General features: G+C 41.5%; 1 long non-coding RNA gene across 4 annotated transcripts; it reads right to left on the reverse strand.

The window, feature by feature from the left end:
- Positions 1-1,740: 1,740 nt before the first annotated feature.
- Positions 1,741-26,428, reverse strand: LOC116217379 (uncharacterized). 4 transcript variants are annotated; one of them, XR_014887775.1, is made up of 6 exons: positions 26,208-26,428; positions 23,495-23,902; positions 15,574-17,049; positions 10,489-10,629; positions 3,261-3,332; positions 1,741-2,404 (listed from the first exon to the last, which is right to left on the reverse strand). It is a non-coding gene; the product is annotated as an uncharacterized LOC116217379 (long non-coding RNA). The 4 variants fall into 4 exon arrangements; XR_014887774.1 differs by lacking the exons at positions 1,741-2,404; positions 3,261-3,332; positions 10,489-10,629 and having other exon boundaries at positions 15,051-16,213; positions 16,959-17,049; XR_014887773.1 differs by lacking the exons at positions 1,741-2,404; positions 3,261-3,332; positions 10,489-10,629 and having other exon boundaries at positions 15,051-17,049; positions 23,789-23,902.
- Between the last annotated feature and the right edge of the window lie 1,483 nt (positions 26,429-27,911).

Below are 27,911 nucleotides of genomic sequence, written 5' to 3' on the forward strand. Positions count from 1 at the left end.
CAAGGTCTCAAGCTACAGTAAGCAAGGGTTTGCTCAAATGCAACAACTGCAGACACAGAAATAAAGGAAAAAAGCTACTTACCTTCAGAAGGCCTCAGGTACACAGGGATCTCCAACAAGTTACTCTTACTTCCATTGCCAACCCTTAAATGAGGTCTGGGAAGGGGTGGATCCTGGCTCCACACCTGGTCAGCCAGGTGCACTGCATACACCTGAGCTCCCCTGGGTTGGCCCTGCCTTCCCACCAGGTGCTCAATCACTGCTTCAGACCGTGATTCAGCATTTGCACTATAGATGGTTTCCAAGTAATGGGCAGTCAAAGAGCTCAAATCTGACAGTAAATGTCAAGGGCCATGTGCATAGATCCACTGCACAAGAGAAGAGGGTAGGAAAGCAGAGGCTGAAGCAAAGCTAAGTACTTTAAGCAGTGGTGTACCCAAACGTCTCTTAAAATGGAACAGCTGGAGCAGCAATAAGTGATAGAAGAGGCAAATGGGAAAAAAAGGAAAAAAAAGAGAGCTATTATAACATTAAAAAAAAAAGTCATGGAGATACTAGAATTAAAAACATTTGTGATTTAGGTGTTCTTACAGAAAGTGAATAGGAAATTTTAAAAAGCACAAGAAAGTAAATGTGGAGATTGATGACATGGAGGAAATCATGACAGGGAAAGGAAGGTGGGGGCATTTCAGCCTGCAGAAAGCTGCAGCTTAGAATCAAAGTCAATTAATGGTGAGGACCTTTCAGTTTTAAATTGCTCCTTTTCAGAGAGATGCCACTAAATTCTGTGACAGTCAGTCAGGTCCATACGTTCAGTCTTAACACTTCAGCTCTTAGAGGGCTCTCACTCAGTTTTGCCCTTGGGTTTTGCAAGCAAAGTGGCAACTGAGGCTGCTCACTTGGAAGGCACTTTTTCAGGACATGAACTGAAGCCATAACTTGCTTCCCATCAGCCCACTGAGGACACATCTTCTAATGGCTTCTGATCTCTAATGACCTGTGGCACAGCCAAGATGAGCACTGAGAAGAGGTCTGACTGGTGGTTGGATCATGCTGTGAAGCCTGCATACTCTCACTTCTTCATGTTGTGACATTCTGAGCCACTAACTTTTTACAACACTGCCATAAGAAACAAAAAGCAAAAGCACCACAGAAGCTAAAAAAATATCTCTTCTACTGCTGGGCAGCAATCTGCTCTGTCCTCATGAGACAAAGCCACGCTACATCGATGAGCGATGCGATGGAGGCAACCTGGGGTGAAATTGTTGCAGTTGAGAACCTGGCTGATTTCACTTAAAAGGGAATCATGACCAAAAAGGAATCAGAAAATGCCTATCCATCTGTTGTATTAATAGCTAGTTAACAATATGATCTAAGTAAAATGAGAAAAGGAAGGGGTCCTATTAAAAAATACACAGAAGTCTGATCTGCCTTTCATACCTAATGAAAAAGACTGCCTTCTTTAAACTACAAAGGTGTGTGTGTGATACAGCCTCGTTCAGCACAATCAAGTTATGAATATAAGTGTGAATAATCATTCGAGTCATGCTGACATTACCTTGATTATATTCTTTATGTGCAGAAATGATCGTTCCATGGCACCATCCAAACTACAAATACACCCATGGCAAATAACTGTTAGCTTAGTTATTTTCCTAGCAAAAAAAAATAGAAAATAGTTTGGTCTCTTCCCTGGTAACTGAAACAAGTATTTCCATGGGCAAGAGAACTAATGAATTTTGGTTTCTCAAGATTTGTGCCACACGACTTCCTGACTTACTTGAAATCTAGGAGAGCTGCAGCATTGATGCTTTCCTCATTAAACGTGTGTATGTGAGAAGAAAAGAGTTTTAAAGTGCTTTAAACATAGGAGATAATCCTTTGGATACCTGTCAGGGATAGAAACCTTCACTAAGGAGCAGAGTTTCAGTTGTCCAGGATTAAGACTGAGCCAAGATTGAGGCTCTTGACATCAGCATAGGCACTATGAGTTTTTTTTCCTTCCTCTACCTTCTCCCCACACTACTACAAAAACTGTATGAAACTGAATCCTTTTAGGTCCCTACTGTTTTATCAAAGTCAGTTCCAATACACCAAAAAGTTCAAAAGTCATTAAAGATGGCTGACAAACGGATACTAATGCAGAGCAAAGATTGCATAAGCTTCATATCCTTAGGGATGTAGGCAGCAAATAAGCCTGGTGCATTCAGACATGTCTGGAGGGAGCTGGATTCCCTTTTCCTAGAAAAATAAGCCCTTAACTCACTTTAACAACTCTAGAGATTCCAGTTGGAACACACCTGCCCCTCCATTTGCCCATTGCTGTGGCACCAAAAATGGAAATTCTTCACCTCAGCCTCTCGTGTCATTACACACTCAGTGCAGCAGCAATGCCTTCTCAGATCTGTGGATCAAAGCCGAAGGTCAGTGCGGTCAGTGAGCAGCCTTGGTTACCACCACACCCAGCCCAAGCATTCTTCCTTCTCCCCTGCTGACAACCAGGGCTGACTCCCCGCATGTGACTCCCCCACCACCCCCTCCCCACCACAGGTTTCTGGTCTTGCACAACTGAGGCTACAAATTGCATGGGCAAATTTGTCACACTGCAGGCCAAGAGTGCCAGCCTGCATTTCCTCTTTTCCCCATCCCTTCTCTGCCTCTCCCCCCAGCACACACGCACCCACCCTACTCCACTCTGCATTGGTTCCAGCAGTTTTCCTATGGCCTGCATCCTCCACAGCTGCACAGAAAGCGTGCTAGAAGAAACTTTGCAAAGTTAAGGAGGTGAAGGATACCCTCCTACACTTGCCACAAGCAAAGAAACACAAATGCGTTTCTCCAGAAGATTTCGAAAGCTGTGATGAGATTACCCATAATTTAAAGAAAAAGAAACTCGGTGAGAAGCAAATAGCTCTTTGGAAAATCCTCAAAATGCAATGGATATCAACAGAATGTTTCTACCACTCTCAGGAAGTACTGCCAGCCCACATCTTTCTGCTAACTCCTAATGGGTCCATTAACTACTCCTAAATAATGATGGAAACCATATGGGTGCACAGGTGGTCTCTCAATAAATACCAAATGAATTCAGTATGATCACCATTAACACAATTAATACCCAGCCAATCTACAATGATGGAACTATTAAAATTAAGCGCTACTATATTTCCTCAGTCCCATGGCAGTTTTGCAATGGAAACAAACAAAAGCTTAGAATTAACTTTTTTTTTAATTGCAGTTATTTGATTTTATTTACTTACAGGCAGGTTTTAGGCTTCTGTGTACTCTGTGGTGTCTTTGCTCTGCTCTGTGCATCTGGAGGTATTTTGACACTGAGAATAAATAATTTGGAGAAAAAATAATTAAAAACATCGAATTAAAACAAATGTTTTTTACTTTGGGGGGGGGGGTAAATGTATGAATCTGGGTGTGGAAGCTCCCTACTTTCTACAGAAGGCTGTAAACTTGAGCAATGAATATGAGATTGCCACAGCTGCTCTTTTTATCATCCGCACCACAAGTTCATCCCTGCTCCCTGATGGAACTATTAGCATGGTTGGGGTTTCATTTTAATTTTTTTTAGATCAGTACTGTTCCAGCATATGTGGTGGTCTATCCAGTTGTCAAAGGAAGAGGAACACATTCAGAAGTGACCTTCTGTAATAAAATGCCTGACATCACCTCAGCTTCAGCCCACATGGCTGATACTATATTTTGGCTTTCCAACCAGAAAGAATTAAGTTTTCAGTTTGTAGAACCAGACCAGTGATCTAGGTTCAGGTTCAGTTTCCATTTCATGTTTCCCTTGAAATCAAGAGCAAAGCTCCCCTGAGGTGCATGAAGCAGTATCAGTTCCAAAGTCTGTGTGGTCGAGTGCAGGTCAAATTGAAGGTCCTGGCTTTTATCCATCTTCTCAGCAGATGAAAAAGGGGTGCTTTAAATTTTGCATAATGTTGTCCATTTTGCTCCAGAGACTATTTAATATGAATCACTGCAGTCCTGACAGCAAGAGATTTGGAGACAAGGATTTGGGACCCTTTAAGCCCTAACAAAGTTGGTCCTGCTCTGCAGGGCACTGGGGTCAGAGGGATATTGTTGATGCAGCAGAAACTGAGTATGGCAAAAGCATTACTTGAAATCAGTGCATTTCACCACTGGGGTTTTGGTTGGAAAACTCATGTCTCATCAGTTTCACAGGGTACTCGCTTGGATTAATGGCAGTTTCAGGCTTGTTGCAGCTCATTCCAAGTTAAGGGAGAGATTTCTCAATGCATGGGTACAAACTATGTTCTGAACAGCACAGAAGACTCCTTGTTGAGATGCAATGAATGAGATGCATCCTTTATTTTATGGCTGGAGAGATCCCAGTGCATCTTGAGTTTCAGGACAAAGTTTTAGATCTGCTCCTTTCTGCTGAACCAGGATTTCAGCATCCTGTACTTGTTGATTTTCACAGCTTCTCAGATTGAACCTATTGGCAAAACCAAAAAGACTCATGCAGCCTGGAACTGCCCATGATTATATCCTTTCATATCATTTGTGTCCTTAAACATTCCACTTGTTTCTATCCATTATTACCACCTTTATGAATAAGCTACTGAGAACAATCTGTGTGAGGTTTGGGTGAAGTTGCATTTGAAAGTCCCCTAAACTGTGGTTCTATGAAACATGCTGCATGTGGAGCATGAAACTCATTTCACAATTCCTTGCTAACTTTTCGTATGAGCTGCCTTGCACATAGATTGCTCTGAAGTGTTTCTGATTATCTCCAAGTATCAATGCTCTTGAATAGAAGTCTGTGTTCCTAATTTTAATAATGTAATTTTGCAGGGTGCTAAGGTAAACAGGGACAATGCACTCTTGTTTCAGAACTCAAATGTCCATGAAGTTATTCATCAATCTCTTTTTCATTTAAATTCACGCTTTACCTTAATTTGTGTTTCAAATGCAGATGAGGCCTTAATTAAATAAAAATTCAGCAGATGGTTTCACATTCTCTGTTCAATTTACATTTCTTATACCTTTCTAAATGCTGGACTTTATCTCCAGATCCAGAAGTATTACCATTAGACCCCTTCTTTTAAACAAATACGTAATAATTGGTAGGCTGAAGCGGGCTACACAGGAATAAATTAAATATTGATTACCAAATCTTAAAAGCCTCAAGTTTGTGCATACATTTGGAATAAATATCCAAAATCTTGCATGAACCTTCAGAAATGAATCAAAATTCACGTATGTACCACAGGTTTCATTTTCTTTCAGTTTAACAACAACAAAAAGAGTTGACAAAGGAGGCAGCCTTTTCTCTTACGTTTTGTGACATCTTTATTCCATCACCCAGGGGTCTGAGAGGTTAATTTGACCAAAAAAAAAAAAAAAAAAAGCCAAATGAGGGGAAATTTTAGGCAATCATTGTTGATCTACAGGAAAATCTACAATGTAGTTGTACCCAAACTCAGAGCAGGATCTGAGGGGCTCCAAGTGTCTTTTGTTCCATCTGATGTTGGTCCTGATCACGCGCTGTGATACAGCAAGACTGATAAGCAAAATGACAAGAAAAAAAAAACACAAAGCATTTGCTATTTACATCTGATTCAGGACTCTGCATAGTAGATAAGTAAGTATATCCCACCCTTCTCAGAGAGAGTGTTAAGAGGAAACATTTTCTGGTTGCCTCCTTCAGAGGAAATTAAGAAGCAAAAACTCCATTTCTCTTCCATTTGAGGCATAATCCATATGCTCAGAGTACAAAAAGCAGCCTCGCACCCCCCATTCCCTTTATGCCATACATCCACTATTGCCCATATCCTTATAGGGTGCACACTGATAAAATTATGCTGCTTCTCTTCTGCTCATGTTAGTTTCCTGCTCAGCACTGATTTATAAGCCCACGTAAATCCACTCTGTCCTACAGGCTCTTCTACCTCTGCAATGCTAACCATATCACTGCATTACTCACAGCAAACTCATAAATTGTTTCCTTTCAACTTCCTTCCTTTGTGTGTTGTGCAAGTGGAGTGGCCCTGCAGCATGCTGCTGGATGGGGATTCCAATTTTACACCCCGCAGCTGTAGGTCTCCATCACCTCCCAACCTGCCTGGGGGTTCACTTATTTATTTGGAAGTAGCTTCAGCAAATGTGACAATATTGGTGTAGTTTAGCAGCCTGAAGGAAAATAAATCTATTCAGCTTCTCCTTTTAAAGAGATATTCTCTACTGGCTAATAAAAATTTTAACAAAAATTCTGTTGATGCTTTGCAGATGTCCCCAAGAGCTGAGCACTGGGTGGGCATGGTGCAGCTAGCAGGTACAGAGAGACAGAATTTGGGCCCAAGAAGTGGCTGCTAGAATTTATGGGGAGTGAGAAGAGTGGAAGACAGATCCAGGTGGGGTTTGCAGTCAGGAAAGATGCAGCACTTCAGTGAGCGGCTGAGGCGGGACTGTGCTTTATTTTGTAGTTACTAAAATGCCTTTATTTGTTCCAGCTGATGAAATATTCCTTCTAAACAGTGGAAACGTTATCAGCTTGGTCATCCTTGTGAGATTTCTAGTATCTGTGGGTATGTGCAAAAAAAACACTTCACAAAGCAAGTTCCTCTTTGGGGATCATGGGATTCGAAGCGCCTTCTGGGGCTCTTGACGTTCACATCTGTTGGTTGTATGTTTGAAGTTCCAGTTTGGACCTGCTCTGGGCTCAGATAAAAGAGGAAGAACATGATGTTGTCCTAAAGGAGGGTGCTGGCATGAAACCACAAGCGGTCACTTGTGGCAGAGAGCCTTGCTTTGTCCCTGTCAGAAATAGGAGGAGAAGGAGAGCTCTTCTGGGGAGCCGCAGGACTCCAGGTTGCTCAGACAACTCCTTCTCAAGCCACAGTGCATAGAACAGTATTATCATTGGTTTGGCGATAGAGATGGGTGTTATCAAGACCTGGTGGCACATTGATAAATATGCATTAAACTGTGCAGGCTCAAAATCTTCCTCTCTCCAGAAAGTTTCTGTTGGGCTTGTGCTATTTTGGAGATGAACTGTTTTCTCCCTCAGTTAGGGCTCTAAAATCCCTATTCAGGGTCTGGTGCTTTGCTCCCTGGGCTAAGTCCCTCTGCACAGCCGTGCTGCTGTTCACCCAGCAGCCACATTCCCTGGGCTTGGGCACAGCCTCATCCCTTCTGCCATCATAGTGAAAAATGGATAGGGAAAACTGAGCGTAAACTGACTGATATTTTTGCCGAGTACAGGCTGACTTAATTTTGGAAACAGGCACAACAGCACTTGCGATGCCAAGAAAGCCTTTCTGAAGTGAAAGTACATCCTTTATTTTTCCACTGTGTTTTTTTTCATGATCCCTCCACAGATGAAAATGTCGGTGTTAAATATAAATGAGAGCAAGTTACTTGGTTGACTCTTAAAGATGCACTCAGTGCAGACACAGTTAGGTTTGCAGGACAATAAGAGACTTCAGGAGAGCCATTGATCCATCAAGAAGAGGGAAGTAAGGGCATTCACTGCTGGATAAAAATAATCTACTTGAGCAAGAGATGGCACAAGCTGTTGTGGTTTGCTTTCACGTGACACCTTGAAGAGGAAATAGAGGAGATGACTTAGATGGACAGTGAGATGACTTAGGTAGAGCAATGCCCCTCAGAATGATTCATATAACTTCAAAGCAGCCTCTCTTTCTCATATGCAAATTTTCCATTTGGCACAGTTGACGTGGGTATAGAGAAAGAAAGGGATTGTCCTTGTGCAGTTCTCCTGTGCGCAGAAACAAGGATAAAAAAAATCTGACTTCATATGTCCACCTTGAAGTATTACCTCGGCTGAGATAATACAGAGTCCCCATATATATATATATATTTGTGTGTGTGTATGTATGTACGTACACAAAACTCTTGCTCACCATCCCCATACTGCTCACAGCTACACACGAAGGAGAGAGGTTCTGGACGTGGATTCAATGGGGTGGAAATGTAAAGCTTTTCCAATTTAAGAAAATAAGAAGTTAAGGGAACAGAGAGATGAGAAGATAAAATTAGCACTTGGAAAGATTAAACTTGAGTGCCCGCACCTGGAAGCCAACCTCCAGCTAACAGTGCAGGGCAGATGGATCCTAAGCTGGTAAAAAAGCATCTCAATAAAGTTCTAGTATTCATTTTCTTCTACCAAGGCATCATCAGAAATATTCCAGATTTCTGATTTTCTGTTGTTTGCTCTCCCTCCCACCCTCCCCCACATTCAACCAGGAAAGAGGAGTATATTCTCTTTGAAAGTGTTTTTCAAACAGACTTAGTCCAGCGGGTGATTAGTGCACATGTCTGTGGTTTGTGTGTGTGTGCGTGTGCGCGTTCAAATACACAGGAGGCAGAGAAGAAAAGAGGACTGCAGGCAAAGTGGATCCAAAGTATGAGCTATCTCCTTATTAAAGACATACCACAGCCTGCATGTAACTCCCAATGAACTCTTAGATCACTACATGACCTATTTATCTCCATTAGAAGTGACAAGACGTAACCCGGTGCCCTCATCCTGATCCCGTGAACTCAGAAGCTCATAGTGGTTCATGGCAAACTGCTGCCTTCAGAAGGGAAGGGCGGCATACGCAAGGCTTTGCCTGGATGGGGAGCATCTTCTCCAGGGTTCTCCTGAATCTGAGTCAGCCTTCCTGCAGGGCTGTCAGCCTGGCATTCATTAGGAGGCCTGCAAATGACATTGCTGAAAAGTCATAAGGCAAATCCAAGATGGCAGATGAAGTGGTTTGTTGGGTGAACATTGCTCGTCTCAAAGTTGCTGGCCAAACAATTTAATGGTGGCCTGCTGTTTTCAATATCCCATTCATCCCTTGGAGGGCTGTTTGCTGCCTTCCTTTGGACATGCTGTTATGCTCAGCTGCATCCATGCTGGCTCACTGAAGAAATGAGAACAAGATTTGATGCTATAGGACTTGTTTTGTGCCTCTTTACTTTGGAAAGCAGTATCAGCACCAACCTTTCAAATATCACAGGATAATGAGACTGGTTTCAAAAGTACAGAGGAATTTTTTTTTCCTCTGGTTTAAAAAAAAATAAAGGAAAAGATGTTCCGTATTGCTTATCATTTTTGGAATCCACGCAATGAGTATTCTGAAGTTCCCCTCTGTAGCCAAAACACTCTCCTAATTTAATTGTTGAAAAAAAATGAATGCTGAGCTTCTTGTGGGGCTGCAGGAGCTGGGGACAATCTAAAAATGCACCAAACCTCCCAGCAGCCCCAATTCCTTCCCTACCCACTCCCAGGTGTCACTCCTGAATTGCTCTGCACCAGTGCAATTCCTTGTGCTGGTGTTGGTCTGCACACAGCAGTGCTGCAAATTGTCTTCACCCTTATTCCTTCTTCTTCCTTTTTTTTCTCCCCCACAAAGAAAAACTTGCCAGGTCTGCATCTTTTTCCCTCAACTGTTTCCTCTTTTTAATGTTAAAAGCATATGCCGTACAGCCTATTTTCATGCTGAGATGTTAACTGTTTTTCAATATTAGTTTTTGTGCAGCTGTATTCAGTGATAGCAACAGTCCAAAGGGCACCATGGGGCTCTGTGGCATAGAAAAGTGCATCTGCAAGGAGCAGGACAGCACTGCTCTTACCAGGTGAAACCTGGGGCTACATTGCAAATTCTCCTGCTCAGCATAACCTCACCTGCAGGAGAAGTCACAGCACAAGTTCCCTCTGCACAGGTTTAGGCATCCTTTAGATTAAGCAAAACACAGTTGTGATTGCACCTCTCACCATATTTATTTATGGCCAAAATATGTGCAGTGGTACCCATCACCCAGATGGCTGGGCTGGAGCTGGGCACCAGTACAAGTGAAGTTAGCTGCAGGCTTCCAGCATGGAGTGATCCATCTTTAGGAGAAGCACTAAAGCTATACTGGAAATAGCTTTTCTTTCTCAAATAGAAGCTTGAAGATATACATTTTTTTTTTTTTCTCCTAAATCAGGATGAAAAGAAAAAGGTTGAACTTCCTTTGCAAATCCATGTGTTAAATATAATCATCCCAATGGGTAATTGGGATGATTTTTTTCATGTTGACCCTTTCTTTTTACATGACTGTAGACAAACGTGAATTTCAAATGCCAGACTCATTGACTCATTTCATACAGAAAATGGAAATTTTGCTTTTTGAGACTATAAAAACCACACCTATTGTTTTTTTCTAAGTATCTTTCTAAGGCAGGAATCAGAGCTGTTTCCCACAAAAAGGTCTTATTTTCACTGAATTTGCATTTTTGACTGAAAGCCTTGTTTCAAAGCCTCAAAACTAGATCACTGTGCAGCAGCTTTTACATCTAATTGGCCTCAAGGAAGAAGCAAACTCCATGGGTGGGATTCATCTCACCTACTTACAGGTGTTTAGTCTGAATTAGTGACCAGTAGTCAATGGCATCTCCAAGGGGCTCTTATCTCTGTGTCAGTCATAGAGTGCCTAAAGAAGTGACTTGCACTTGATACCCACTTTTTGGTGGCTAAAATTAGAGAGAACTCCTGTCCTTTCAGCTTGCACTGCTGGCACGGGAGACAAGCAGAGCATTCTGGCTTTGGTGGTTTCAAGCTGAGGCTTGTTGGAAGGAGGAAAAGGAGCTGGGCTCTTCATCATCTGGGCAAAAAGAATAACACATTTTTAGGTGACAGAAAAAAAAAGAACAGTTTTAAGAGCAAGGAATCATCTGAAGGAAGGCTGGTTGTTGCCATTATTCCCACACCCAGGTGAAATGCAAACAGTCTGAAATGTTGTTTTTTTTTTCCTTCTCAATAAATCTGTGCTTTTTGTTTGTTTGTTTGCAATTAATTTTCAATTAATTTGCAGTTTCTCTCTGGTTATAGGAGGATTCTGTCTAATTTTCAGAGCAGTAGCTGCTTCTGTAACTGAGCTGAGCCCTTTCCCCTTTTAATCCTAGCAAAACAGTCGTAGTGCTGCATGTAAGGCAGGTAATAACGGCTGTAAAACCCTCCATTAATTGCCAGAGCTGTATTTGTGATTGAAGTAACTTGTATGGAAATCAAATGTGAGCCCTACTGTGCACACATTTGGCTTTTTTTTTTAATTGTTACTTGAAGGAATATTCTTTTTATTGTGTTTGTGCTTGTCCCTTTTTGCAGGAGGATTTGGCTCCTGTAATGTTTGTGCTCACAGAGTGATTTGCAAGGGGTAGAGCTGTAAAGCTATTAGTCCTTTAATTTGAGCTGCAAGTCCAATTTATAAGGAAAAATCTGCAGATTTCATTTTCAAACAACTGCACTGGATGAAACTGTGGCCTTTCACTGGAACATTATGGAAAGCATATGCAGAAAGTGAACACAGCAGACTGTGCAAGGAGCAGACATCACTTCATGTGACAACACTTCATAGTCACTGAGTATAAAGAGGAAAACACACAGAAAAAGCCCATTCACCACCCCGATTACTCTGATGAGCAATTTTCCTTTGAAATTTGTGGGGATAAATACAAAAAGAACAATTTTATGTGACTGCTTTTGTACACATTTGACCAAGTAAGTAGCTGGTGAAAATAAATCTGATGCTACAGGGCTTTCTATACACTGAGGATATAATGAGAACAACTTTGGGGATTCCTTTTGCATAATTAGGGTCTATTTTTCATTAAGAGTTTGTATGTTGTGAAGAGTTTCTGTAGGGAAAAAAAAAGACTATGGGATTGAACTAAGTTATATTGATATGCTTTCTGTTTTAGACCCCTTGATCTCAGAGAGTGAGTGGATAATGAGCCAGTTGGTGTCACAGCTGTTTGTGTTGGTTTATTAGCTCTCTGACTGCCCCTCAGCATAGATCTTGTCATGGTCTGAGACTGTGGTGGTGTTTGACATTGTTTTGTACCGCACGTGTGAGGGTTGGTTGGTTTTCTTTCATAAAGTTGCCTCAGTGGTCAGGAACACGAGGGATCAAATCCGCTGAAACCAGGGCTGCCTCCTATAGGAGAGCTCAACTGAAGATAAAGAAAAGTTACTAGAGTTTAAGACCTGGCATGACCTACTTACCAGGCAGAGTTATGAGAATCCATGCTAGGACAATTTGTTTTTCAGCCTGGTTTCTCATGGGAACGAGGCTTATGCAATCTGTGTCTGTGCATCCTCCTCCCCTCCTCAATAACTTTTCAACTCATTGCTCAATTCCAACCTACTTTGACAGGGGGGTAGAAGTTTCAGGGACAGTCCTGTTCCTAACAGTGTTATAAGAATCAGCGGAGGAGATTTGGTCTGTGGGTGTCCATCCAGCAGGAGCTGCAGCAGCACAAGTTCGAGGTTACAGAGGATGAGGAGCAGAGGGACAGAGCAGAGGTTTCCTCTGCCATGAATGTGAGTGGTGTGATGCTGCTGACCTAGAATATAGAATCATAGCATATTTCCAGTTGGAAGGGACCCGTAAGGATCATCAAACCCAACTCCTGGCTCCTCACTTGTGCCATCACAGTAGCACAAACGCAGCACAGCTAGACTTCAGGTACCAGCATAAACAAGGGCCTCATGCAGACCTTGTATGGGCTCTTTTTACCTCCCTGCCTTCTAAACGACACTTTGCCAGAGCTGCTGTATGAACTCAGTTAATTATAGGGGAGGAAGTTATGGCCCCATAGACTTTACAGAAAATATACAGTATCAGTAAAGCATTTAACGATATGCAATTAAAACACCATATATCCAGCTCCTAAGAAATGGTGGGTTTAGAGAGGTACTACTCAGAGCGAGCAGGTGATAATGAACTCCCTAGGTTGCAAAAGCACTGTTTCAAAACTAGAGAGCAAACTTACTACACATGCTATGGTAGACAAATGTTATTATATGAACATACCAGGAAAGACAGTAGATCAGGAAAATCCCTTGGATTTTGGTTGGATGTTATGCACATAACAACCCTTTTTGGCTCGTAAGTAACAACAGAAGAACACATTAATATTGTGAGCCATTTGTGATCTCATGCCCATAAATTCTCATTTTGAGGAAATAATGTCTCACATGACTGCTGAACAGATGAGAAGACAGAATGTTTCCACTTATTTCATTAGAGTTTCACCAAAAAAAAAAACAAAAAAAAACATGAGGAACAAGTATTTTAAGCTACATCACCTGTAGGTGCTTCTCCCTTTGCTTAAAACTGTTTTATAACAAAAATATTCCCTTTTCGGGGAGGTGTTAGAGTTGGATTAGTGGCTCTCTCCCCTTCTTAAGTTCTGCAGATTGGTACAGTGCACTCCAGATTGTTTGCTCTCCTTCTCAATTGGTGCATCTCCTTTGAAGTCAAAGGAGCTACTGTGATTTTAGACCCATTGAGACTCTCGCTGTGGAAGAAGTATATGAAAGACTACTGCTCACAGGGTGGGAGCTGCTGGTTTCCAGTTTCTCATTAATTTTTCACTTGTCTTTTATTTCAGTGGGTCTACACTGTGTTCCACCTTTGGCACAGACACAAATGCTATTTTTTATGTGGTTCAGTGGGAGGAATGGTTTTGATCATTAAAAGCAAAGCAAGAATTATTTTAAGCAGAATTCCAGAACCTCTTCTGCATCCATTTATCTTTCCATGGCTTCCTTAAAGCATTGCCTATTTACTCTCTGGGGATATGTACTCCAACTGTGTTTCACCACATTTATAGGAGCAGTCACATATGACCAAGGCTAAAATTTTACCTTAATTGCCCACAGGCTCCCATTGAACCCTGGTGGCATGTATGAATTTCAGAGTGCTGAAATGAGCCCAGTAAAAAAAATCGGTAAGACAAAAACATATTTGATTGTGAACTATCCTTAAATATACTAATATGCTTAAATGTTAGAGATGAAGGCTCACATCTCTTAAAGGAATGTGTAATTTCCTGTAGTCATCTCCTTGAAATATTCCTGATTGGGACTTTGAAGCAGTCAAAGAGAGTGGCCTCCGGAGAGACCACCACTGCTCCTTGCTGAGACAGAGCTTTGGAAAGTGAATCACTGCTGTGTGACTGGATCCTTGCCATATGCAAAGGATCAATAAAGTTTTATGTACCTTACTCGCAAGCCTCAGGTTTTTGATTCCAGGTGTTCACATTAATCTGGGACACAACAGAAGGAAGAAGTTGCTATGGTTGCATGGAGATGGCAGCACAATCTGGACCAACTGCAGTCAGCAAGTGCAAGGAGTTTAATTATCTAAAATAATTGCACTCCTTGAAGCCTTTTTCGCTGTTTGCGAACTATCATCAACACCATATAATTTCTCCAGACACCTGAGTGTCTGTCACCTTCAGTGGTCATGGGTGTTTTGTCCCAGGAGAAACTCTTATTGGCTTGCCCCACTATCCCTCCATCAGGGGACTGGCAACAGAAATGAGCAACCTGGCTATAGAACCATTAAATGGAAGCATGTGAACTCATTGTACATATGAATTTTAGAAGTGTGTAACCATGAAGAATAAACTATTTCTCAAGCTCTTCAGAACAAATCCTCAGAAGGACTGAAGAATTTCCATGCTCTTGCAGGCTTATGACACTGTTTTACATACCCCCCCCCCCAGCTTCTGGAAACTCTCCTTAATGGCACCTGCAACCATTAGAAGTGATTACAGGCCTCAGACTGTTCTAATTGGGGACCACAGTTTGTGCTGCAACCTTTGCTCCATGGAGCTGCACTTCCCAACCAGAACCCTTCCATCAAAGGTTACCGAGAGCCACCTCCCATCACACTGATCATTCCCTTCTCTGTAATGCATCCCTTTTTTGTTTCATCTGACATTTCTATCACCTTTAAGAAGCCTCATAGAGATGAGGCCATGAGGTTTGGATGTAATTGGCATATGGATGGAGCTTAGGTTTTTTAATACAGTTTTTATAAGACTGCTTTTATGTTTGCCTTTGCTCTTTGATCTCCACTTGAAAAACGTTTTTCATGAAGTTTGTTTGAAAGCACAAATAATCACTTACCACAACTAAGGGCTAGCAAATAGTTCTAGAAAAGAAAGAAAACCAAAGAGAATCCATGAGCTGACGGAGATGCCTTGAAAGATGCTTTAGAAACAGCTTGTAACGGCATATTTGCAGGACTGTTCATCAAGTTAATTCTCCTGTTGCACTGGCATTCTTGGATATGGTAATAAGAACAAGAAAGCATGTAATGGATTTCTAAAATGGGAGTGTTTTAATAGATTTTAGTAAATTACATCGTATTCAATATTGCAGTGCTATGACACAGCACACTACAATGAAAGATAAAGTCACTCGCGGACATAATCCACGGTTCAAGAATAAACACGATGATACCCATGAATGATGAGATTTAACTAATTATGGCCCTGGGAAGGAAGAAGCCCTGTAAGTGGTGAGGAAAAGCCATTCTTGTCTGATATAAAATGGGAGCAGCAGCACAGTAGATGGAGAGAACTGTTTGAGCTCTTTCCAGTGCCGTTGTTGCAAATGCTGCTCTTGCCATTTGATAAAATAATAAACTGAGATCCTCTAATGAAGAAAAGTTAAGTTGGGGTGACTTAGTGGGATGACTCCAGGTCTCAACTGCTTTGAAGCCATCCACACATGGGGAGAAAGCTGTACTTACTGACTTGCGCTGATCCTGTGGATCTCCTCAATAAGAGCTCAGGGCACAGGTGTACCAGTAAGGAAGCATTTCAGACTGGCACTGAGATAGAATTCCTTCCCTGCAAAATCTTTCACTTCTCTAAGAATTCCCCCTGGCAAAGACAAACCAAAACCGAGTTTTTTGAAAATGTTAAAAGTCAATTCTTTCTGTCAGTAACATTAAACTGCCGTAATGTAGACTGGTTAATGATGGCGCTTTGTGAAATAAGACATTAATCTCCACTTGTAATGCACGAGCCATACAGCTTGCTTCAGCCTTAATCTTTTATGAGTTATGGACTCTTCTGTGATTCATAAAACAAATAAATCACACCTCTAAGGCTATCATACATTTATTACTGCTTTTTAAATGTTCAAGATCGTATAAAAAGAGTCTCTCTTGCTTGCCAAAGATCGTCAGCTACAGAGAAAATCTGGATTCTGCATGCAGCAGACATGGGTTTGGACAAAGGTTTTTCTTTCTTGCTGAGGACAACCAGTTCCACAGAAGTGCACACAGAAGACAGGCTCCATCCCATGCCTTCAGGCTACGGCTTGAGTTTGGGAGCCAGGAGAGAGTCCCTGGACTTCTCACTTAGAGAAAAGCAACAACAGTAAAACTAAAAATGAAAATCAGAAGAGAGGACTTGTCAGGTTATGAAACTTCATGGAAAGGGTAAGGGAAAAGAATAATATGCAACAGCAAAAAATTAGGGAAGAACAAATAATCACGTCATTGTGAGATCTATTCAAGCCAGAAATCACCTTTTCACTGGCACTTCAAAGTCACTTTTAACATACTCTGTGCTCCATTTTCACGTTATTCTCTTAACACTAGAGAAGTCAGAAGCACAGTGTCTGCATAAGAAAGCTGTCAGTTCAGCAGATGTGAGAGGGTTTGTATGCAGGCTGGCAAAACAAAAAGTGTATTTGATGTTTATGGTTAAAGGGAAAAAAAAGAGCAAAATCACCTTTTTGCTTTTAAATCACCTTTTTGATTTTAAGAAACTGTAGCAATTCCATTTTTGTGGGGAGTCCTGGTCAGTTCCCAACCTGCATCAGTTGGGCTGGCTTGGATTCTCCCAGCCCCTGCTTGGGCTGCTGGAAGGAGACTCATTCTTCCCATCCTCTGCCTACAGACATCCCAGCAGCTCCATCACATTTATCTTGTCCATGATTTATCTGAAGGAATTGTACAAACACAGATCTCCCCAGGCACGTCCTGTAAGCTGCAGTAACAGCCTGGTTTGTTCCAGCTACATCTCCTGCATGGATGGTATTACTTCAGACCTCCCTCGGCAGACTCTAGGGGTGCAGTAATTGCATCCTCTTCCCAAGAATATTAAAACCCATATAAATACTAACCAAGTGAAAGCCAGTGTTGTTTCTCTCATCGTATGCCACGTATCCTATTAGACATCACGCAGGTCTTGTGTCTTGTTTGGATGGTTTCCTTCTGCAAAAGGCAGGTGGAACTGGGAAACTGGAGGTCAGGTAACTAGACAACATAAATAATATTTTCTCCTCCTTTTTTTTTTTTTTTTTTTTTTGGAAATTAGGGTTTTCTGTATAAGAGAATGCTACAATAAGAGAAAATTGAGGCACACCTGTAAACAGTTCTTTAAGAAATAAGCACTTTCCCATCCCAAGAGAAAAAACAGGATTCAGCAGTGTAATAAACACTAATAAATCTCTGGTTGAGTGACTGACTGTTATTAATTATTATTTTTTTTTTTTAAGAATTGAAATTATTCATACATAATAGTGATTGAAATCCTAATTCCAATTAGTTTTTACTTAGAGATGGTTCCTGATTCCAAGCAGGGATGAAGCTCTCTGGGGGAAATTTCTACTATAGGTGCTTCTGAAATGTGCTCACAGAATAAACAACAGCAAGCAATGCTCAGGTTAAAGCAGTTACGTAGATTCTAAGGTTTCAGGATTAGAAGAGAAATAATAATGCAGCTCCTCGTTTTCAAAGGAGCAAAATGAACAAGTGGAAAAAATCTGGCCTTCAATGACAGCAAAGCTTCCTGTGAATGATCACTGTAGCACACCTCAGGTTTCTAAAGCAGCTGTTGATAAATGACACCAGAAGGTGTCTTTTGGCTAGGAAAGCTGCCCATTTTCATCAAGATTATGTTCTGAAACCCCTGCAATTATATTATACTGTTCTTGCACCACTCTGTGGAATTTTGCTTTTTATTTCCTACAGCTTCATGCAGACTCAAGCAGTTTGGCCTCTTTATTAAACATAAGCATCAATCTGTAAAAAGCCCCTTGATTGTCTAGACGAGTAGTTGTGAAAGTCAGCTTTGTTTCGTTGACTCTGAGTCCCTGGGGATACAGACACTGCTCCTTCTGTCCTCATCTGTCAATACTTCTGGGCCAGAATTTTGGATTTCCTTTTTTTTTTTTCCTCCCCTTTTTCCCCCATATCTGCCAATTATTCTTGTTTTGGAGTCCAACAGAAAAATGTTTCAGTGCTGTTTCTTAATACTTTTTCTTTTTAATAAATAAATGCCAGCAGCCTGGAGCTTATGAGCAGTTCTACAGTAATAAAAGGATGTACACAGCAGGCAGCACTCAATTTGCAAAAGAAAAACAGATTAACATTTCAGGTTTCTGAGGGCTTTTTGTCAACAGCAGTGCATTTAAAAACATCAATCTTGTAGTAATTGCATTATCAGTGCATTCTCGGCTGATTCTTTGGCTGATTCCCTTAATATCATGGAATGGAAAAGTAGCTGTGGGAAGGCTTTTTAATATATATTAGAAGTGATAGCCTTCTAACAGGATCACGTTGATTTGACTGTTGATTGTTTCTGGGGCTGGAAAGAAGTGAACACAAAGGTAAAGGCATGGGACTGAGCACCTCCAGCTACAAAAACAGGTGCCAGGATAGATAACGGGCAGAGATGCCTGGGTCTGCTCATCCCTTTGCAGCGGCTTCATTTCCTACAAATACTTCCTCTGAATTACACGGCAGTGCAGAGAGGCTGCTGCCACACCACGCTGGGCCAAGAGTTGGGTATTTCCTTGCTTCCTTCTTAGACAGTTCCCCCAGATGTTAGATTTTTAGCTATGCTCATTCTCCTCTCAGCTTTCACCTGACAAAGAGTAGATGCTCCTTTTTAAAGATTCAGCTACTTTTTTTCTATAGGAAAATAAGCTTGGGTCTGATTTTATGCTAATTCACTTAGACACTTCTGATAATTTTGTCTTATGTATATTTATTAGGATATTTTTTTCTTCTACCATCATTGGATTTGTTTTGAACACAAAGGTCAGTTCCTACACCAATATAAATCAATGTAACTGCATTGATTGCAAGGATTGCAGCATCTTTCATTAATTCCAATTGCCAGAGATACTGCAGCTGTCTCTCAGGAAGAAAATATCTGTGTATGTGTGTGTATGTATGTGTGTGTATATATATATATATATATACACACACATACATACACACACATACACACACATACATACACACACATATTTTGATTTAAAATCACAAAGAAAAAAAAAATGAAGAATTCTATTCTGTAGCATACTATTAACCATGCAATTTAGTCCTACTGGTGTTAAATGATGGACAGAACAAAATCTCAGCCACCCATCTCCAACTATTGCTTTAAGTCCTTCCCCTATGCAGTTCCCACTCTATATAAAGGAGAGCCCTGGCTCTTGCACAGGAGACCCAACCATCCTCAGGTAAAACCTCCCAACTGAGTCTCCTTCTCATTCAGATTCAGGCACTCCAAAATAAATTCCAAATGTTCATCTGATTATATTTATCTCTTCCTATTGCTCTGTTCACAACAAGGGTAGATGCATGCTTTCTTTGAGCTGTAAACCTATATGGAAAAGGAAAAAGAGCATTAAAAAAATGAATGGTGTTACAATATTAAATGGGAAATTGTCTTTAAAAACCATTCCTGGCTCAAAGGTGTATCTGTTGTTGCTCAGACATCTTTTCCCGCTTTCCAAGTAGTTCCCAGTGTGTACAGTTCTGTGCATGCAAAAAACAGCTTCATATGAAACTGATCATTCTCTCCAGGGGAAGAGAAGCATCGCCTTCAGCAAAAATGGGTTTTATTAAATACAGAATCTTCCTTGTCAGGCCGCATCGCTCTTGTTGGACTTGAGGGATGCCATACAATGATGTCAGGGTTGCCACATGCTGATAATGACATCCATGCCTGGTGAACAGATAGAGTAGCGAGAGCACCTGGTCGATGTCTTCGTCTGCAAACCAATGTTTTCACTCGGTTTTGTGTGATAAGGAGGCATCCGTTTTGGTGGTTGAAAAACACTGAAGGAAATGAGGTGCCTCACTTGATAACAACAGCCACTCACAGATCTGTGGGCTGTGTGTGGTGGAGAGGAAGTCCAGGACTTTAAGAGATGTTTTATATATTTTTAAAATACCAGGTTTTCATATGTGCTCTTCCTCTTACCATAGCAATGGACCATCGGTGCAGGTTTCAGCTGAGACTGGCACTCCTTTGGCTGGGAGCATCCTAACACATTGCAGTAAGAAGATGGGTCTGCAACTACATCCTGGAGTAGGTCTGGTCTCTGATTCTCCTGACTCCTGCTCCGCTGCCCACAGCCCCTTTGGAGCTTTGCATGGCTGCAGAGCTTTGTAACCAGTGACACAAAATGACTGCCGTGCCTACAGGTCCCATGCAGCACTGGCAGCATCACCTCTCTGCCAATGCAGGGAAATATCTGTGTGCCATGCCTGGAGTGGTGACAACACCTGAGCTCAGCACTCAATGTACTCTCTCCCTGCTTAGCACAGTTCTTTTAGCTTGTTGCAAACTACACTGAAATTGTGAGACACAGCAAGAGACCACCATAAAGAATCCCAGACTACCACAAAGCAAAATGCATTGCACTCTCTGGTTTAGTAGAGTATTTTCCAATATTTTTCTAGCCAGTGTCTGTGACAATCCCACGCGCATAGGCATTACTGTCCCTTGAATTCAATGAATCAGCCTTGCGTAAGAAAAATAATTTTTTCTGATCTGGTTTGCTCAGTCTCTGGAGGTTCATGTAAGGCAGTTGTCTTTGAAGGAGAGAAGTGGGGTCATCAAAAAGTTTTCAGCCTCCAACGCTTTCTTCAGAAGAAATGGACTGTCACTCTGGGAGCATGGATGAGACTGAATCATTGGGTTAAAGCTGCACATTCAATACTCAACACTGAGTGCCCAAGCTGGTATTTAATTTTTCTTTAGTGCCTTTAACCTCCGGATCATAATTAGAATCATGATGTGGAGATTAATTGCCACAACACACATAAAGTTCTGAATGGCTCCATTAAGCAGATGCATTTTACAGCACGCCTCGTACCGGTACTGAAGGAAGGGTAGCAGGGCAGCTCCCCAGGCATTCTGTGCCTACCAGCCAATGTTTCCCCACCCCTATGCTGGGTATTTTTGGCAGTCCTCTGGCAACTTCTAAATCTTTTCAGGTGCTGTTATTGAGGTGTCAGTTGTAATGGAGAAGACGACAATATTTCATGACATAAAAGTACCCCATAATCATCTCAGATGGTTGATAATATTGCTGTTAGGCATAGCTGAACTCTTCTTCACATCATGAGAGACAGAGGCTTTCCCTCTGCTCCATGCAGCCCAGATATAATCCCTTCTGATTAGAGCCTTTTCTCTTTGATGCTCCCCTTTGTCATCCGCACACTGGGAAAATTGCTCAGTATTGAGTTACATGCTTTGTGCAGGCTGAGTGGTTGTCTTCTTCAACCTGGAAGCAGAGCTGTCTGTGCCTGAGTGGTGATCGGCTTCTGACTTCTAGTAAATCTTTGATTAATGAAGCTCAGGTAAACAGATTAGTCATTAACCTTTGCTTCCCATGTTAAGATTACTTATTGATGCGGAGTAGTGGTGCTGCTCCTGTACTGCCAGGGGTGGGAATCTTGCTTTCCTTCAGACTTCAAGAAGCTTCCCATCATCTAACAAGTCCTTCCTTTCAGTTCTGGGGTTCTGAGAGCTGCTGCTTACACAGGGAGCCATCTGTTTCCTATGGGATCTCACTGCATCCAGGGCTTTTCAATACAAATGTCAGCAGTAGCCAGTGCAATATTCATGTCTCCCACTCTGCACAGTTGCTAAACAGCAGTCAGTGAGGGCGACTCAGCTGAGGCAGAGGGAAAATAAACACAAAGCCAGCCAAATTTTCCAAATCACTGTACACTGTGAAGCCACTGCTGTGCAATAAGTTTGTGTGACAATTGCCTCACCCTTTGACAAAGGCCAAACCTTTGGTGACAGACCAGAAACTCCCAGCATAATATCCATGCCTGGAGACAGACAGAAGGCTGCTTCAAATCCATTTAAAACTTCCTTAATTCTGAGCTTTCAAATTAGACACTGATCTAATTCTTCATCTAATACAGTGGACACTTTTTAAATCTGCAGACATTTGCACCACAGTTTTGAATGCAGAGTTACAAAAGAAACAGAGAGGCAAAGCTTCATGTTTTCTCACAAACCGAGCTTCATGTGTGCTGAGTTAGATTTGCATCTTTACACCCCTGTCTTCGCTCCTGTTTTCAGCCCCACGATCCCCTGTGCACACAGCTATTAGCAGATGGAAATCTAGCAACATGATCCATAGGCTCAGTTGGGTAATCAAACATTTAATTGCTAACAATTATCCATTAACGCTTATAAATTAGGTTGCCAAACTGCTTCTCCAGACTACAAATATTTGCATCCAGGCTTGTCTGTAAAAAATGGAAGGTGTGTGTAAAAAGCTATAGCACAAGGACCAGTGAAGACACTTTTATCTGAAACAGAATATGCAAACATTTGCAGCATCAGAAAAGTAAGTAGAAAATTAGAAATGAATTGGAGGGAACCACGAAAATGCAGTCTTAAGTCAAATCCCAGGTGTGATTGCTTTCTCTCTCCTTCAGTCTCTTTCTCCTTTTCACCCTTCTGTCTATCTTCTTCCTCTGGACTGCCTTGCACCTTGATCAAACATTTGCCTAATCCTAGGAATGTATATTGGTTAAGAGGGCTTATCTTATTCTGAATTACTTCCTGGTATTAATCATGATATTTTATGACCTGTCATGCATCTAGGAATGCTTGCTTGTTAGAATAAAACATAACAATATGATTTCAGTTAACAGTTCAGAGATAAACATGTGCTTTCTACTAACATTCCCAACTGGAGAGACTATAATCCTCTCCAGCAAGAACAAACTACTGTGTTATGTAGAAAATGTAAACCTATTTTACAAAAGGGTTCCAGTTACCATCCTGTTAAGTCAGTTTTGCCTTTTTTATAATTACTTGCTTTTTACAGTCTACTTTATTAAATTGATGTGGTTATGCCCATGTGACCTCTCTCTTTGCTCACAAAGGAAATGTTGGAGTGGCATTCCAGACACAGGGATTTCAAGGCTGCATTTAAGTTAGTAAATTCAAACATATCTGGAAGCATTCCCAGGACTGGAACAAAACTGTTTATACAGTGAACTGCTAAGCTGCTCCCTGGCATGAACTTGGCCCACTTCATCTCCTTCTCTCCCTGTATGGTCCTTGGGCACAGTGTGGCACTTTGGGCACTTTGCTGGAGAATAAATCAACTTATTCTCAAATATACTGGCTACTCTCCATCAGCTGGATTTGATATTTATTCCTGAGTGTGTTTTATTTACTTGATGAAGCAGAACTTGACCTTAGTACCCAAGCAAACGTCTTTCTATGCAGAATCACATAGATTTGAGGAAAATATTGCAGATGACAGGGAGCAGGAATCAGCTATTGACAAGTTGCAACAACCAGAAAGATCAAGGCAGTAGAAGGGCAATACAGGAAATATATGGGAATAGCACAATTGGAAAGGTACAAAGGAAAAGTGCTCACCCATCTCCAAAGATCTAGGCCCACAGGGAAAACTCCTCAAGGGAGGGATCTCCAACCAGAAATCCTACCCCAGTGGCAGTCAGACCTTAAATGGGGTCTAAGAGAGGTGCAGCCAGGCTCCATCCCTTCTGGTCACACAGCTGAACTTCACCTGTGCTCCCAGGGCTGATTGGGTCCTTTCTCCAGGTGCTCAATCAGTGGTTCAGGCCATGACTCAGCAGTTACCATACACGAGTATAGTAAAAAGCCATGAATATGCCATTTAAGCTCCCATGCACCATCCTGTCTGTGTACCTGTTGGGTCTGAATGGTGCAAAGGCTGAGCATAGTCAAACAGGGGAAGCAAGGCCCACAGCTGAGATCTAATGTCTCTCGTTGCGCTGTCAGGCTCAGATAGTGCCAGAGGAGCTGCAGAAAGAAGAGGGTGTGACAGTTTAATGGGGTTTTAGTAGAATATGATATATATATTTTAATTTCCCTGAGTGTTTTATTCTTTTTAAGTAACTCTGAAGGGATCATCTAATTCTAAAGATATGCCATGTTTAGTCGCCAGTCCAACACACTTGCTAATTTAATAGAAAAGGCTGCTGAACACAACACTGAGAATGTAGGGGAGGGTCTCTCTCCTCTCTTTTTCATTTTTTTTTTCTTCCTTGATGCCCAGGATGGTTCCATTAGTCCTGCAAATATTAATTCTCTGTGCAAACAGAGTCAGGTAGAAGAGGATGTAAATGGAAAATTAATTGAGAAGCAACACGTAGACTCGTGTTACAATGTCCTCAAGCAGAAGCAAGTCATTGACTTATTGCCCCCTCAAAAGCCCTCTTACACACTGAACATGGTGCTGGGCTGCTGGAGGCAGAAGCCATGCACACAAGTTCTTTGAGCTCACCTAATAATCAACTATTCTTTTCTTTATTTTTCTTACTGCAGGTTTGCTGTTACAGAGTTGGGGTCCTGGCGTGAATGTTCTGTGGTGGCAATTACTTCTGCTGTGAGTGGAACACGAGTATGTATGTGCATGTGAACAGTACTCCATTCATTTAAACCAGTGGGTATTTTCCCCATGTTCTTCCTCAGGGAAGGGGTAAGCAGACCAAGAATGAACTAGTGAAATGCTCCCCTTACATGTTAAACAAACTGGTTCACATGGATATCAGCAAACCTGAGGGAAAGTCACACAACTGTACAGCTTCACTGAGTGAGAAAGAAATTGGACAGAGGTGGGATGCATTGCCTGGAAGATCTCCTGTCCCAGTGAGAAGCTCCAGCAGTGCATCCCACCAGACCACAAACCTACAGAGACAGTCACTCCACTAGCACAGAGCGACTTCAGGCACAGCCAGAGCAGAGCCATTGCCCTCAGTTTGCTCACTGCCTGACCCACATCCCACCGAGGAGAGCCATGGAGCAGAGCCTGCTCACTGCCTGAATTATAAAGCTTGTGGAAGTGGAGACCTGCTCCCCTATAGGCCACTATTCGTAATGTAAAGATCAGGCTTTGCTCAGCTGGAAGGTTGTTTGTAACATGCTCTGGTTCACAGCAGTCAAAAAACCTGATTGACTACCAAAAAAACCTGTTTGTTGTAGAAGGAGATGGTGGTGGTTTTGGAGTTCCATGCCAACCTTTGGTAATACAGAGCACGTCCATTGATTGATGAATCTTACTGCTACATCTGCTTCATAGATTGTCTATAGATCACGTAGCCGTTCAAATAATTCACTGTAGCTGTGCTTTTTTGAAAGAAAAGAATTCTCTTGAGTAGTTCATCTCAATTATATGTAACTGTTTTTCTGACTACACTTATTTGATGACATAGTGATGTGGAGTTGTTGGGTTTTTTTTTTTACTCATTCATTAGAAGAGTTTTAGATTTCTGCATTATTATATTTGTAGGTAAGAATTTAGAATTTGATTTCAGTTAATAGACTTTCAGACCAGAAGAGAAAACAGATCACTCAGTCTGTCTCATTAAATGGCACAGGCCAGAGGTTTCAGGCACTTCTTTCCCCCATACTGTGCAGCCTGAGTATTTGACAAAGCAGTATCTCCTAGAACATTATTCAGTCTTTTTCAAGCCATATAGAATTCTCTTGCTTTCAATAAAAAAAATAATAAATTAAAAAAAGCAGATGTTCCCATGACCTTCCTCTCATTAAAATAATTTTCTACTGTATTCCTAGGAAACTAATAGAAGTGGCAGAGAACAAGAGCAGAATTTGTAATGAGTTTTTACGTGCCTTCTAATATTTTCCCAGCAAATATTTCAAACTTAACAGAGAACATTTGGGTTGCTGCTACCCACCAATAGCCTGATCCGTTATACCTGGCTTAATGGCATCATCTGTCTAGATAATTTCTTAGGTAAATGGACAAAAATAAGCTATCCCAGGTGGACTGCATTTTCCAGGACTGGTCTCTCTCCTGACTGTAACTGAGGAATAGGACAACAAGTGTTTGCCTCAATTATCTCAATTAGATGTTTAAATTTAAGTGGGAAATATCTTGGATTTATTTGCTCATCCATAGGTTATGGGGCACAACACTGGAACCATGCAAGTGAAATTTGTCCCCTGTACAATTAATGAATATACTGATGTTATGGTATAGCAGTCTACAATTAACAAATATACAGATATTAAGGTGTAACAGAGAGCTTGGCTATGACGTTATTACACCAAAGCAGGAAACAGAAATGATAGGTGCACTCACCCATAACCTGGGCTCATATGGGAAACTCCAGAGGAGTGGATCTCCAGAAGAGATCCTTCCCCACTGGCAGTCAGCTCTTAAATGGGTCTAGGAGAGGTGCAGCCAGGCTCCACCCCTTCCTGCAGCACAGGTGATTTGCCTTCACCTGTGCTCCTGTGGCTGACTCAGTGCTTGCCTCAGGTGATCAATCAGAGGTTCAGGCCGTGATTCAGCAGCCCCATACATTCCCCTTATATCTCAAGCAGTACTTACTGGTCTTTTCTGACATCCCTGAGGTTTATTTTAAAGAACACATCAAGTCAGGACTTGTTTCCACTCCTCTTGAAATGATGCTAACTCTCGTTCTTAGCATTACTGTCAGCACCCTGATTCTCTTTTGATTCACCAGAGAAAGGAAGAGGCCATTTCTATGATATGCATAGTATTAATTTTCTAAATCCTACATTATTTCAGGATTTACTTGATTAGATCAAGGGTTTTTTCCTATTTATTCTGGATATAGCCACACTCAGATATTATGGCTATAGAATTTCTGGAGAAATGGCTGATTAGAAGGACCTTGCTTTTTTCTTTCAATTCCCCCCCACCACCACCACCACTACCACCAGTCCAACAGTCTTTCTGAGATGCCTCCTCTTGCTTTTACATTTCCGTTTTCAATCTTCCACTCAACACAATCTCTGCAAGCACTGCTGTAAAGTCTTCCAGTAAATGTCTCATTTAAAGAGCGAGGAAGCCTGAATTAAACAGGGCAGGAACTCTTGCTGGCCTGAGCTAATGGAGATGTCTTTTAGTGAGATGTCAGCTCTGGGCAGCTCAGCTCTGCCATCACAAACCTTCCCCCACAGTTTAATTGTGTGTGAGTGGTGATCAGAAGCTCTGTGATGGTCTTTGGGCTCAGCTGTGGCTCATTTCTAGGTGTTTTTTTCCTCAGGCCACAGTTATGATTTCACATAGGTGAATGGGAACAGCAAGGAAACAGTTCTGGAACATGGTTTGGGCTGAAAAAGCCCAAAGCAGACTAGAAACCCTATCTGCTTGGTCCAACCTTGTTAATAAATCATGTTAAATCCTATAACCACTGGAAAATATGAGTGTGTCTGCATGGTAGCTGTGAAAGACAATTTGATGTCTGAAATGCGAAATAATTCTAGTTGGTGTAACTGAAGTCTGATTTCAGTACACTTGGGTTTTCCTATAGCTGGAAATTTCATTATCGTAATACTGGTCCTCTCTAGTCTTCAGAGAAGAGCATCTAGAACTGGAAGACGATGTGCTGGGAGTGATTCATTGCAGTTATAACGTTGGAACTTCTAAAAATGAACACTGGTATTGGAGATTCCAAAAGAGGTGCCAGCTTTTACCGTGGAGCAATCATTATGGGAATGAACAATTTTTCTCAGGTGGTGTCTGCCATCATTAGACAATCTTGTAAATGGGAACATTTCAGAAGTGACAAAATGTTAAATAATAATAATTAAAAAAAAGAGTTAATTAACTCAAGGCTTCTTTCCTAAAGTGCATACTCTCAAACCATCCATGTACACTAAAAGCATTACTTCTAATGCTTTTTTTTGGTGCAGCAAACCCTCTTGTCTTTTTACACATGCACCCAACAATTTTGTTACAAGTTTTGTTCTTTGTCTTGCAATCCTGGGGTCAGGTTGGAATTTAATTGCTGTTTTGCAGGAGAGGAGACAGGGC

The sequence above is a fragment of the Meleagris gallopavo genome, chromosome 22 (genome assembly GCF_905368555.1).
Source record: "Meleagris gallopavo chromosome 22, MGAL_WU_HG_1.1, whole genome shotgun sequence".
In the NCBI taxonomy this organism is placed as follows: domain Eukaryota; kingdom Metazoa; phylum Chordata; class Aves; order Galliformes; family Phasianidae; genus Meleagris; species Meleagris gallopavo.